Here is a 13,029-nt window from a genome sequence, read left to right on the forward strand (position 1 = left end):
CCAGAGCTATAATCCTTGTTTATGGTGCATTCTAAAGTAATTATCATTATTGCCATTAGTAAGACAGTGCTTGAAGGGCAAGGCTCTCTTTCAATTTGTGTTGATCAGAGAGGGGAAATGGCCTCCTGGGCCTGAACTGAGATCCTTGACCTCAGCCAACCTGTCTGAGGTATTTCCTTATCAGTGGATGTGATTAATATATCTGCATAGTCTTTCCCCAACTGCAAATACTCCCAAGGGTGGCACATCTATAATCCTAGCACTTGGGAGGTAGAGGCAGGAGAATCATTAGTTCAGATCATCTGTGTGGTGAGTTTGAAGCTAGCCTGTGCTAATGAGACCTTGTCTCAAAACAAAATAAAAGCAATCAAACCAAAATGGGGGGGGGATGAGTAAAATGGAGGTCTTTTTGGCAGTGAAGGGCAAAGCAACTTAAGTCAGTATTTAATGAGAAAACAGGCATTTATTTATTTATTTATTTTTAAGTGAGTCTAGCCCCTGCTGACCTGGAATTCTCTATGTAGTGTCAGGCTGGCCTCCAACTCACAGGGATCCTCCTACCTCTGCCTCCTGAGTGCTGAGATTAAAGGCGTGTGCCAGCACTCCTGGCTCATTTATTTATTTATTGGTTTTCGAGGTTGGTTTATTGGTTTCGAGGCTGACCAGGAATTTACTATGTAATCTCTGGGTGGCCTCAAACTCCAGGCAATCCTCCTATCTCTGCCTCCTGAATGCTGGGATTAAAGGTGTACGCCACCACACCTGGCCATTTATTTATTTTTGAGGCAGGGTCTCACTCCAGCTCAAACTAGCCTGGAACTTACCCTGTAGCCTCAGGCTGAGCTTTTAACTCCTAGCGATCTTCCTACCTGAGCTTCAGGTGCTGGTATTATAGGTGTGGGTCACCACACCATACTCAAATGCCTCCTTTCTTTCTTTCTTTAATATTTATTTTTATTTATTTATTTGAGAGAAAGAGATACAGAAATTGGTAGGTAGGGAGAGAGAGAGGGCCTGCCAGAGTCTCCAGCCACTGCTAAGGAACTCCAGATATGTGCCCTCCCCCCCTTGTGCATCTGCCTAACATGGGTCCTGGAGAGTCCAACCTGGGTCCTTTCACTTAGCGCCTTAACCGCTAAGCCATCTCTCCAGTTAAATGCCTCCTTTCTTAATTTTATGGTGTCATATTTTTCTTTAAGCTGATTATAGGAAATGTCTTGGATACTAACTTCTTATTATTATTTTTTTCTTTTTTTTTTTTAAGTGTAAACCCTGCTGGAAGCACCAGGTGAAGATTATATTCATGATCTAAACATCCACTAGCATCCTTAACCTGAACTGTGCCACAGGGCCAGATCAGAGACAGCAATAAAAACACTTAAAGGAAATCTTACAAACGGGATAGGCTCCCTCTTGCTCTGCAAACTCTTAATCCTGCAGAAGGAGCAAATGCTAAGTCATATTTGAAAATCTGAGTAAGGTTAAAACCTGAGGCTAAATAGCTATGGGACTTAAGGATGTGGCAGAAAAGACCTCCTCCCCTCTCTGGCCCAGGTTGGTGAGATGCTTTGGGTATGAGGTAAAAGTGAGAAAAAGCCGCTGTGCTGAGGGGGGTATGAGGTAAAAGTGAGAAAAAGCCGCTGTGTACAGTGCCCATTGGCTAAGAACCAGGACCAGTAATGACTAAGATCAGAGGAAGGGACCACAGCTCACAAAGGCTTCTGGCCTAACTGGTCAGGGCAGGAAGTGTCCCCTTTGTGCAGGGCAGAGGTGACAAGTGGATGGCACCCACCCTGCTTTCCCCAGAGTGGGTCGACTGGGCAGTGGGCTCAGGCCCTCAATCTTCACATAGGTAGGCATCCTGCTCCAGGTCAGCCCTCTTATCTCTCACCCCCTGTGTTTTCTGGTGCAGCCCCCATGTCTGTGTTTCAGCCAGCTTGGTTTCTGCTTTCTGGGAGAGCTGGCACACCTCCTGCACCTGCGACTTCACCAACTGGATGAGATTCCTGGCAGTGACAGAGGCCTGGTCTGCTCCAGTTTGGTATGGGGCTTCGGTAGCCATCTCTGAAAGGCCAACTGCAGTCACCCAAGTGCTTTCCAGCTTCAAATATTCTTGCTGTTTTCACATCATCTTAATCCTGGCCTCTATAATCACCTGCCACACTTCATCTTCCTCCTGTGAATTCATTTTCCCAAGTAAAACTTGTATACTGTTGATACAGAGAAACTAAAGTGTAAAACAGCTTTAGTATACTCAGTGATTGCTTCGATCAATGCATATGTAGTTTGAGAGAAAAAGGTAGAGATGCTATCTGTTACCAAAGACACAGCCCTCCTCGTTAAAATGCTTTGTTACAGAGAGAATGGGGCTCCAATTTCTGAGCAACAGGAACTGCGCACAGGATCACACCAAATCCAGCCACCAGAGTTTTGTGTCATGGTCTTATCAGTTCTGAGAAGCAGCCTTTCCTTGTGTGGGCCGAACAGGGATGTGGGGGTCCGACACAGCCAACTCCTCAGAGGCACCATCCCACGGCCTAATTTTGGTCTAGCCCAGGCTGATGACCTCCATTCATTATGTAGTCTCAGGGTGGTCTCGAACTCACAGCGATCCTTCTACCTCAGCCCTTCCAAGTGCGCACCACCCATGCCCAGCTGTTTTTTGTGTTTTTCTTTTTTTTCTTTTTTAGACAACCTATTCACACCCCATCCGACCCTAAGTAAGGTATTTCGTGCCCAATGCTGCACTGGCCCCACCCGTAGAGGCTTTTAGACAGCTTTGGCTGGTCTTTCCTACCTAGCTAGCATTGCTGTCAGGACCTAATCACCTGGCCCTGTTTAAATCACAGATAGTCAGGTATCCCTGCTCTAGGCCCAGAGTTCTGGCTAAAGGCGCCCGCCGTAGGTCTGGGCTCTGTCATTCCGGGTTTTGTCACTCCTACCAGCTGGGGGGCTTGGACCATGCTGGGCGGAGCTGCCAGCCTCCTGGCGAGAAGGAAGGAAAACAGATGGCCCGCCGGGGTAGGGAGGGGATCACGTGGCAGACCTCGCTGGGGGCTGGATCGAGACCTCTCCCGATGGGGGGCTGGACCCTGCAGCTTCAGCGATCCCACCCAGGACTTCGGGGCTTGCTGAGGGAAAAGCTGTGTTCATTTCAGGGAAAGGCGGAGAATTAGGGAAGGTGAGGGTGTAGGGAGGGGAAAGGCTGGGCTAGGGCTTGCAACCATGGCGAAGTGTCTGGATTTGAAACACAATCGGATAAAGCCTGATCAGGTGAACCGCCCGCCCGTGGCCTTGAAGCGTTCCCACCGGGTTGTCTGGACGGGGCGGGGAGCTGCGGCTGGCGCGAAAACTTGCCCGACGCCCTACTTCGGTTCCACTTAGCAGCCTTCCGCAAAAAACTCCATCCCTCCTCCTCTGGGGAGCAGCAAAGCCACCCGTTCATACATATGCAGGAGGAGAAGTTTAGCCCGCAGCCCCCCAGCGCAGCGAGCTGCCCAGCGTGGCGCTAGCTCGTGGGCGGGCGCTCGCCGCAGACTGGCAGGCGGCGCAGCCACTCCGGCCGCGCGCCCGAGCCTGGCATCGCCCTTTTAAAAAGTCTTCCGCAGGCGGCCGCCGCCGCAGCAGCCGGAGGAGGCAGGTTCATCTGAGGACAGCCCCAGTTCTCAGAAATCCCTTCCCTGCTGGAACATCAAGCTCCCTTTACTGCAGTTGAACAAACTGCCCTAGATTGGGGGATGGAGAACCTGCCCCAAACTCGTGCTAGGAGCTCGGGGCGCCCGCGCCCACGTGAGCTAACCTTGCCATCCGCCTCCCCATCCCCGTACCTGGGTGGGAGTGGGGGCGGGCTGCTGGCCCTTCGCCGCGCTGGCCAGTGGGCTTGCACCCTCCACCACCCTGTTTCATAACTCTGGCGAGGTTGCATTTGTTGTTTTTTGTTAATCTCCCGGATACCTCTGGGGTGAGGTGTGTTGGGGAGAGGGCAGGCCACCTTCCATCCCCCATACCCACCAAAATTAGGCAAACCTGCCCTGCGGTCCCCCTGGGAACACTGCGGAGTAGGGTGTCGAGATGACATCAGCTTCTAAACATAGTCGGCACCGCACCCCAACTCTGAGCTCGGCGGGGAGGGGAGGGGAGGGAGGCGGGGGCTGCGGTCCCAGGGCGGGGCGGGGCGGGCCGGCCGGCCGGTGCGGGTGGAGATGACTTTGCAGGAATCGCGCTCGCCGCGTTTGCACGCAGCTCTGCCCCCGCCGAGGCCGGACCGCGGGGTTAGGATACATTTCTGCCGGTCTGCGCTCTTCCCTGACGCACGGAAGCTACACGCACACGTACCCAGCCCTGGGACCCAGTGTAGCTTTTATTTAGAAACCAGTCCCGGACGCCCGGGTTCAGGTCCGGTGCCCGCGCCCTCCGGTCCCCCGCCGGCCTCGGGGACTAAAGCCTGGGAGAGGGTCGGCCCGGCCTCCCAGTGAGTCAGAAGGGCTGTTTCCTGTGGTTGTTGTGGAACAGTTTGTCCTTTTTACCCCCTCCCACCCCGTCTCCACCCCCTTGGTAAATATAGCGCTCACGTTTCATCATCTCTTTGTCCAACGAGCGCCAGACACCCTGGCCCGCGGCCCCCGCCGCCTCCTTCCTCCTCCTCCTCCCGGCTCGGTTACCTCGCGTAACCCCGCGCGCGCGCGCAGGCGGCGGGCCGCAGCCAGCCCCTCGGCCCGCGCTGCCGCCGCACCCCCGCGCTGCCCACCGCTGGACACTGAATCCCACGCTTATCGCCTCCCTTCGGTTGTCACCAGCACACACCCTCCCCTGGTCCCAGACCCTGGCATCACCCCGCACCCTCCATTTGCCACCCCCAACACCCCGCCCCGTCTTCCAAGTCTCCAGGCTGCCCTCTGTTCCCCTTCCCGGGCGAGCTCAGGTGACCAGCGGCTGAGACCTTTCTGATTCACCGACCGCTGAGCCGGTTACTAGGACATAGGGGTGGGCACCCCCGTGAGTTGTCTCCTGCCCACCTTCTGCCACCCCTACCCCAGTAGGGATGTGGGCTAGAGGGTCGGGGAAGGCGAGGTGAGTGGATGACAGGCAGAAAGCTCGTGCTTTCTCTTCCCTCTCTCCCGCCCACTCCCTGTGTCATTTCTACACATACAGCCACCCACCGGGGACTGGAGGCGGCTGGTGTTCTCTGAACACCGGGAACTGGCTCTTTCTGTGGTCTCCTGTTTACTTCTCTCCTTCCTCTCGCCCCATCTCCTCCCGCCCGCCCGCCCAGAGCAACTGGGAAAGCAGCAGCAAAACACTGCAGTCATGGGACTTCCCTGCACCCATGTGTCCCGGGTTTGCCTTGTCCTGCCTTGCCCTATGGCCGCCTGGGGCGTGTCTCCGATCTGGAAAGGAAGGCTTTTTGGGAGCTCCCCCTGCAGGGATGTAAATATTCCCTTCCTCCTTCGCTCTGGTCCCCTCTATCCCATCGCCCTGGTATCTTCGCGTAGCGGCCCTGCCTGACTGCTTTTTTGGCGGGGATTCTGGGCCATCCCAGTGAGCGGCCACCTGTCCAGGGAGAGGTGGTGAAGACAGCTGACAGCGTGTAGAAAGAACTCTGCCTCCCGGATGCAAAGGAGCTGGCTTCTCTGCCACCGCAGAGGGTCCTGCTCAAGCCAGAGTGACCCAACTTTTCTTTTGGTCCCCAAAGTCAGCTTGCAAGGACACACCTAAAGGGAAAGGCAAGACCTTCCCTTTCAAAACTGCTTCCCATTAGGGGAGAATTCGTCTTCTTCCCCAAGTAAGCAGAATGAACAAAGGACTCCAAGCAGGCCAAGAGCTTCCATTTCCAGGTGCAGCCAGACTGAGGTCCGCCCATTTAAAAACCACCTCTTCCCCACCACCTTCAGCTCACTGCCATGGTTACCGGCGCCCCGTCCTTGAGCAGAACGCTTGCAGAGGCAGAAACAAACAAGGGCATTTTAAGTGTTCTTTTAAATATCCAAAACACCGCATTGGGCAGCAGAGTGAATCAAAGGTCTGACTGTTCTCGGTTTCCTTCCCACCCAATTCGGAATAAATCCCTCACCCTGGTTGGCCTCTCCTGGAGGGGGGAGGTTGCAAAGAGGGGAGGAAGATTATTGAAATGCGGGAGTAATGCTGAACAAGGCCTTGGCAAGAGCGTGGTTCACCAAGTTAGATTTTCTGTGTTCCCTGCAACTTTAGACCCCACCCTCCAGCTGCTTGGTTAAGACCTGCCTTTAAATATTTTTTTTGTTCATTTTTATTTATTTATTTGACAGCAACATACAGAGAAAGAGGGAGGGAGAGAGAGAGAGAATGGGCGCGCCCCTGGCCACTGCAAACGCACTCCAGATGTGTGCGCCCCCTTGTGCATCTGGCTAATGTGGGTCCTGGGGAACCGAGCCTTGAACCGGGGTCCTTAGGCTTCACAGGCAAGCGCTTAACCGCTAAGCCATCTCTCCAGCCCACGACCTGCCTTTAGATTATACCAGCCCCTCCAAATGTTTACATACTCAGTATCCATTCTCTGAGATCCTAATACTTGATTCACAGTTCCCGCCACTGTTAACATTGTGGACTAATTTAGCATTCCTAGATGAAACTCTAGTCACCTCTAAACTATAATCATTTCCCCCACCCCATGATCACACAGACACCCTGGACCTTTGCATCACCAAAGAACAATACCACTTCTGAACTTTTCTCTTCCAACACCCTACTTACTGACCAGCCTTTCTCTTCCAGCGTATTTTCTGTCATAACCCCATACAAGCAATGATTTGACCCTAGTTTGGCCTCCATTCTCCTTTCTCGCTGTTGTCTTTGTTTTGTTCCAAACAGTTAGGGAGTCCACGGTCTGTCCCTGCGTACACGCACCCCACGCTTTCTAGTTCCTGGGACTTCCTGGCAAAGCCCTGTTTCTGTCCAACTTCCACGCTGAGCAAAAAATAACAGGGCTAACTTGCCGCTCTAAATTTATGCTCCTAATCTCCAGTGGGCTCCCAACACCACCCTTCTGCATCTCCCAGTGGCTTTCCTTTCCCACATTCTGAAATAACGAGATGGCACCTTCTATCCTCAAACACCCTCCACCCTCCCTGAATCCTCACTCTGAGCCAAGAACCTTGCTGTTTATTTCACTGAGAAGACAGAAGCAATATGACAAAAGCAGCTTTACCCCCCGCCCCCCCCCACACTGCCCACCCTCCCTTGTCTCTCTGCTCAGGTGCTGCCTGTCCCAAGGACACACCATCTCTGCCTCACAATAGGGCCACCCGCCCTCTTGCCAGGAATCCCTTCTTTCTTAACTCTTGCTGTGGGGAGACTAGGTTGTAAGTGGGCCCAAGGTTTCATGTGAGATGCGAATTAACAAGGTAGAAGTTCTGGCTATGGTGCTGAGGGCTTTAGGAAGTGCTTAGGATTACTTTGTCATTACAGAGAGCCCCCCCAAGATGAAACCCCAGTGGATTAATAAGTAGGAGACACAAATAAGTGTCTTCTCTGTTCCTTGCCAGAAGATGTTTTGTGCCATTTTGGACTACTTGCAAGAGGACCACGGATGCATGAGGCTCATAGACCTTGCATCTCCAGAACCAAAATATGCCTTGCTTTATAAAGTAACTTGTCGGGCTGGAGAGATGGCTTAGCGGTTAAGCGCTTGCCTGTGAAGCCTAAGGACCCCGGTTCGAGGCTCAGTTCCCCAGGTCCCACGTTAGCCAGATGCACAAGGGGGCGCACGCATCTGGAGTTCGTTTGCAGAGGCTGGAAGCCCTGGTGCGCCCATTCTCTCTCTCCCTCTGTCTTTCTCGCTGTGTCTGTCGCTCTCAAATAAATAAATAAATAATTAAAAAAAATAAATAAAGTAACTTGTCTTTACAGGAATGAAAAGCGCATGAATGAAGATTAATAACTTCTCCTGGGCTGGAGAGATAGCTCAGTGGTTAAGGTGTTTGCCTACAAAACCAAAGGACCTAGGTTCGATTCCCCAGGACCCATGTAAGCCATATGCACAAGGTAATGCATGTGTCTGGAGTTCATTTGCAGCTTTAGAGGCCCTGATGTGCCCATTCTCTCTCTCTCTCTCTCTCTCTCTGCCTCTTTCCCTCTCTCTCTCAAATAAATAAATTTTAAAAAATATTTAAAAAATAACCTCCTAAGGCCTTTTCAGAAAAGGGGCAGGGTGGAGGGAAAGGATGCTACCAACATGTGATTTTACATACAAACTATGTCCATGTCTAGTAATAAAAAAAAGAGGAAAATAACCTCCTGAAGTTATTCCCATCAGCAGTCCTCTTATAGACCATTCCCTTTAGCACTTCCTGTCTATGTGTGCATGCATGTGCATGTGTAGGAGTGTGTTCCAGGGACCCCACATTTTTTTGCAGTTTCACTCCCAGATTCCCCCCCACACCGGCTGCACACTTGTTGTATTGCTGTATTCACACACTTTTCTATTCTCTCTCCCTCTTATATCAGACGCTTTTTCTTTTTCTGTTTTTTTTTTTTGAAACAAACCCAACAAACTGCCTTTTTTTTTTTTTAATGCAAGAGAGAGAGAGGGAGAGAAAGAGAGAGACTGGTGTGCCAGGCCTCCAACTGCAGTCAAACACCAGATGCATGCGTTTCTTTGTGTGCATATGCGACCTTGTGCGCTTGTGTCACTGTGCGTCTGGCATACATGGGACCTGGAGAGTTGAGCGTGAGTCCTTGGACTTCACAAGTAAGTGCCTTGACCACTGAGCCATCTCGCCAGCCCTCAGTTATCTTTTCACTTTATTATTACACCAGAGCTACTCTTGACAGGCTCATTTGTGACTTCTATTCTTCCAAATCTTTAGTATTCTACCTCACAGTGTGGAAGACTCCCTAGTAGACAGTGAAGTGATGGTGAAAGAGTAAAATATGTGTCCTTAAAGCCAAGTTAAGGAAGAGGTAGCTTCATTTGGGGACTTCTAGCTCTCTCAGAGCTGGGTGACCCCAGAGCTCTGTCCTCATCTTCCTCATTTCCTTGGGGACCTCATAAAACTTTAAGACTTTGACACCTTTTGTGTGGCAGCAGCTCCCCAATTCTTATTATCTTCTTGAACTCTCTCTTGAGCTCCACACCTGACTATTTAAACTTCTTTTCACCAGCTAAACTTTGTATACTGGGAATCTCCACTTGATCTTAGCTAAAGGCAGAGAAGCAACATAATGGAAAACTCCAAGTTACCATATTAAAATTGTACTCCCTCTTGTTTCCTCTCACAACAGCTCTATCCACAGCCCTTCCCTTCTTAGAGACGTTCCTGTAATTCTGGTGACTTGGGCCAAAGACTGTTATTTGTTTGTTTATTGTGTAGCCTTGGCTGACCTAGCAGTCATAGTCTTCCTGCCTCAGCCTCTGGAGTGCTAGGATTACAGACAAGTGCTACTGTGCCTGGCTGGCCCTTTCTTTGTGTCGAGTCCCTTCAGTGATGCATTCATCATCCCTACATCAATGTCTGGAAGATAATATGGTCACAGTAAATTTTGCAAAATGCCAAATATACAGGGAGAAATTTATATATATATATATGATTTTTTTTTTTTTTTTTTTTTTTTTGTCACTCAGACTGTGTCCTCTTCCTCCAGCCCTCCCGGGGGAGAGCAAGAGTGATCATCAATGGCAAGTGGTACTGGCAGCAAAGCAACACAAACAGCCAGCTTCACACTCAGAAGAGAACCCTGCATGTCCTCCTCATGGCTTCTGGTACTCTACACGTCATAAAAACTTCTCTAGTAACAAACTGTAGAAATGATCCCTAAAAGCATAGTTTTTATATATTGTTTTCTGTGTTTCTTTGTTTGTCCAGGTAGGAACTCACTCTGTAGCCCCAAGCTGGCCTGGAACTCACAGTGATCCTCCTATCTCATGCCTCCAAATGCTGGGATTCAACATGAGTGCCACCACCTTGGGCAAAGACTTAGTGGGTTTGAACTCTATTTACCAGGTACACCCACACCACAATATGCCTTCTGTCATTTTGATGGTCCTTGTTTGTTGATGAAGAAATTAAGAAACAAGGTGTCACTGGTCATGATGGCATATGCCTTTAATTCTGGCACTTGGGCAGCTGAGATAAGAGGATTGCTATGAGTTTGAGGTCACCCTGAGACTATATAGTGAATTCCATGTCAGCCTGGACTAGAGCAAAACCTTACCTAAAAAAAAAAAAAAAAAAAAAAAAAAAAAGGAAATAAAAGAAAGAAAAAAGAGCTAGAAATGGGGGATATAAAGGAGGGAGGAGAGTAGACTTAAGGGAATGGTACTGTATATATGTGAACAGATTACTGGTGTGGAAAGGCCTAAGTGAGATCAGGGGAAGAAACTGAGTAAAGGAAAGGTGGGGGTTGAGTTAATCAAAATCTAAGAGGCTATAAGTAAGTCATATGGAAACCTCCTTTTTTTGGGTTTTCCGAGGTAGGGTTTTAATCTAGTCCAGGCTGACCTGGAATTCACTATGTAGTCTCAGGCTGGCCTTAAACTCACAGCAATCCTCCTACCTCTGCCTCTTGAGTGCTAGGATTAAAGCTATGCACCGCCACACCTGGAAAACCTACATTTTTATTTTTTTGTTGTTTTTTTAGAGACACACACACACACTGAGAGAGAGAAAGAGAGAGAGAGAGAGAGAGAGAGAGAGAGAGAGAGAGAGAGAGACAGAGAGAGAGAGAGAGAGAGAGAGAGAGAGAGAGAGAGAGAGAGAGAGACATGTCAGGGCATCAGCACTGCAATCAAACTCCAGACATTTGCACCACCTAGTGGGCATATATTATGACCTTGTGCTTGTTTCAGTTTTGTATGTCTGACTCACATGGGGTCTGGAGAGTCAAACATGGGTCCTTAGGCTTAACAAGCAAGTGCTTTAACCACTATGCAATTTCTCCAGCCCAAGACCTACTGTTTTGGACAATGGCTCACTCAGAAGCCATAGACTGTTACTAGAAAATTTTCAGTGCCAGGGATGGGATACATTGCAATGAGTTGTTGGCTAGGGAGGTCCTTCATGCCCCCAAAACATTATAGGCCATTGCCAAGGCCCTTGGTTTCCCACCAGGAATAGATGGTAAGACCCCATTGCTGAAGACTGCACATGCTTGGGTTGTAAAGTGACTGAGAAATCCTGCTGGAGCTGAGCTGAAAACCTCCTCTGTGTAGACCAGCTGGAAAAAACTACACTGCATGTAGCTCCATGGGAGAGAGAGAAGTCATTGGTGGAGATAAACAACAGTGGACACTGCAAGCCTTAAATTTGGTCAGCCAGGCCAAATTAGCCAATGAGTACAATAGTAGCATGTTTGTTATGGGGGAAACCAACCACTCTCTAATTGGACTGGAGGCCCACTCCATGGGAGGGAACACATGCCTGATATTGAAAACCTATGATGGGGGAAGTCATGAGCCCTAGAGGTATAACACCTGCTGGTGTCTGGCTAAATCTACATATGATGCTCACAAAACTGTCCAGCAAACACTTCTCTTAATGTTCATGCACATATGTTAATGCTACTCTCACTTTTGGTTAGAGAAGCTTCTCTTTTCTGATGATGGTGCCCTTAGAATGACTCACAAGGCACCATAGTGCTAAGAAGTGACAGAGGAGTGCTCAGCACTGAAACTTCTCTATCATACCTTCCAAGGCTCAGGGTGCATTGCAGAAGAGGCCACAGAAAGAATGTAAGAGCCAAAGAAAGGGTAGGATTGCTTGCAATGCATTCTTTCAGACACAAAATGGCCTGGATAACCATGATCTCGCAGTTCCTGGCACTATATACATGAGATTATCATAATAGGAGGAAAAGATGATGACATCAAAATAAAGGACAGATTGATTGAGAGGAGGAGGGAACATGCTGGAGAGTGGAGTTGCAAAGGAGAAAGTTGGGGGGAGAGGGAATTATCATGATTTATTGACTATAATTAGAGAAATTGTCAACAAAAAAATTTTAAAAAATAAAGAGAAAAAAAAAAAAGAAAGAGAAGCAAGAGTCTAAGTGACAAGGTTATTCAGTGGCAATACTGGGATTTGAGCTGCATCATGTGCTCATGTTTTTGAGCCCTCCATTATTCCGCTTCTGCTGTGAGTAAACTGGAAAGTCAAAACTGCTTTCTTCCTGCTGTGGCTGTCAGCTGTGGAGCAGCAGCGTGGCAATTCCAGATGTCACTGAGTGTGTGGGGGAGTAGGGTGGGCCACACAAGCCGCTTCTAGTCCTGACAAAAGTGCTGAAGAAGGAGTGCAGGAGCAGAGTGAGGACATGAGCACGGGCTTCTCTTGGCTGCAGTATTCTGAGCCCGTGCAGACACTGAGCACATCTGTGTAACAGGGAGGCAGCATGGTGCGAGAGAAAGAGGCTCCCGACCCGAAGGGCCTCGGACTTCGTTGGATCACAGTGTGCTGTTCTTGTTGCTTTTCCTCTCTGCTATTCACAGCGTCCACTTCTTCCACACCCTTTCTGTCCTTCCGCCCCCAGTCCCACAGTCCCAGCTTCAGCTTCATCCTAGGGCTGCGTATCTTCCCCTGTGGAAAATACTTGCTGGGATGGTGGTGCTGTGAGCTTTCTTGTTTGTCCTTAACACAAGAAAAGGGAAGATACTCATGGCTTAAACAAGTCTTTCCTAAAACCTGACTGGGTGGATCTAAGTCTCATTCGTGGCCCAGTGACAGAAGCCAATGGTTATTTATTGAAGACTGGCTTGGAGTTTCAGAGATTCAACAAAAGGGCATGCCCATGAGGGTTTTGAAAAAAAGTATGAAAATTTTTTGTTGTCACAGTCAGTAGCAAAATGAAAGACCTTTCACTGGCTGGGGATTACCTAGCATGGAGAGATGCCACATATCTTGCAATGTTCAGGACTGCTCCACAAAACTGGGAATTGTTCTGATGAATCTTTTTTTTTTTTTTTTTTTCAAGGTAGGGTCTCTCACTAGCCAGGTTGACCTGAAATTCACTATATAGCCTTAGGCTGGCTTCGAACTCACAGCAATCCTCCTACCTCTGCCT

General features: G+C 49.4%; 1 non-coding gene and 1 pseudogene across 1 annotated transcript; both read right to left on the reverse strand.

Annotated features, from left to right (window-relative positions):
* Positions 1-1,837: 1,837 nt before the first annotated feature.
* LOC101613127 lies at positions 1,838-3,153 on the reverse strand (annotated as a pseudogene).
* A 6,436-nt stretch (positions 3,154-9,589) lies between these two features.
* Positions 9,590-9,804, reverse strand: LOC123458047. The gene has a single exon (XR_006635365.1). It is a non-coding gene; the product is annotated as a small nucleolar RNA U3 (small nucleolar RNA).
* Between the last annotated feature and the right edge of the window lie 3,225 nt (positions 9,805-13,029).

Source organism: Jaculus jaculus, chromosome 1 (genome assembly GCF_020740685.1).
Source record: "Jaculus jaculus isolate mJacJac1 chromosome 1, mJacJac1.mat.Y.cur, whole genome shotgun sequence".
NCBI lineage: Eukaryota > Metazoa > Chordata > Mammalia > Rodentia > Dipodidae > Jaculus > Jaculus jaculus.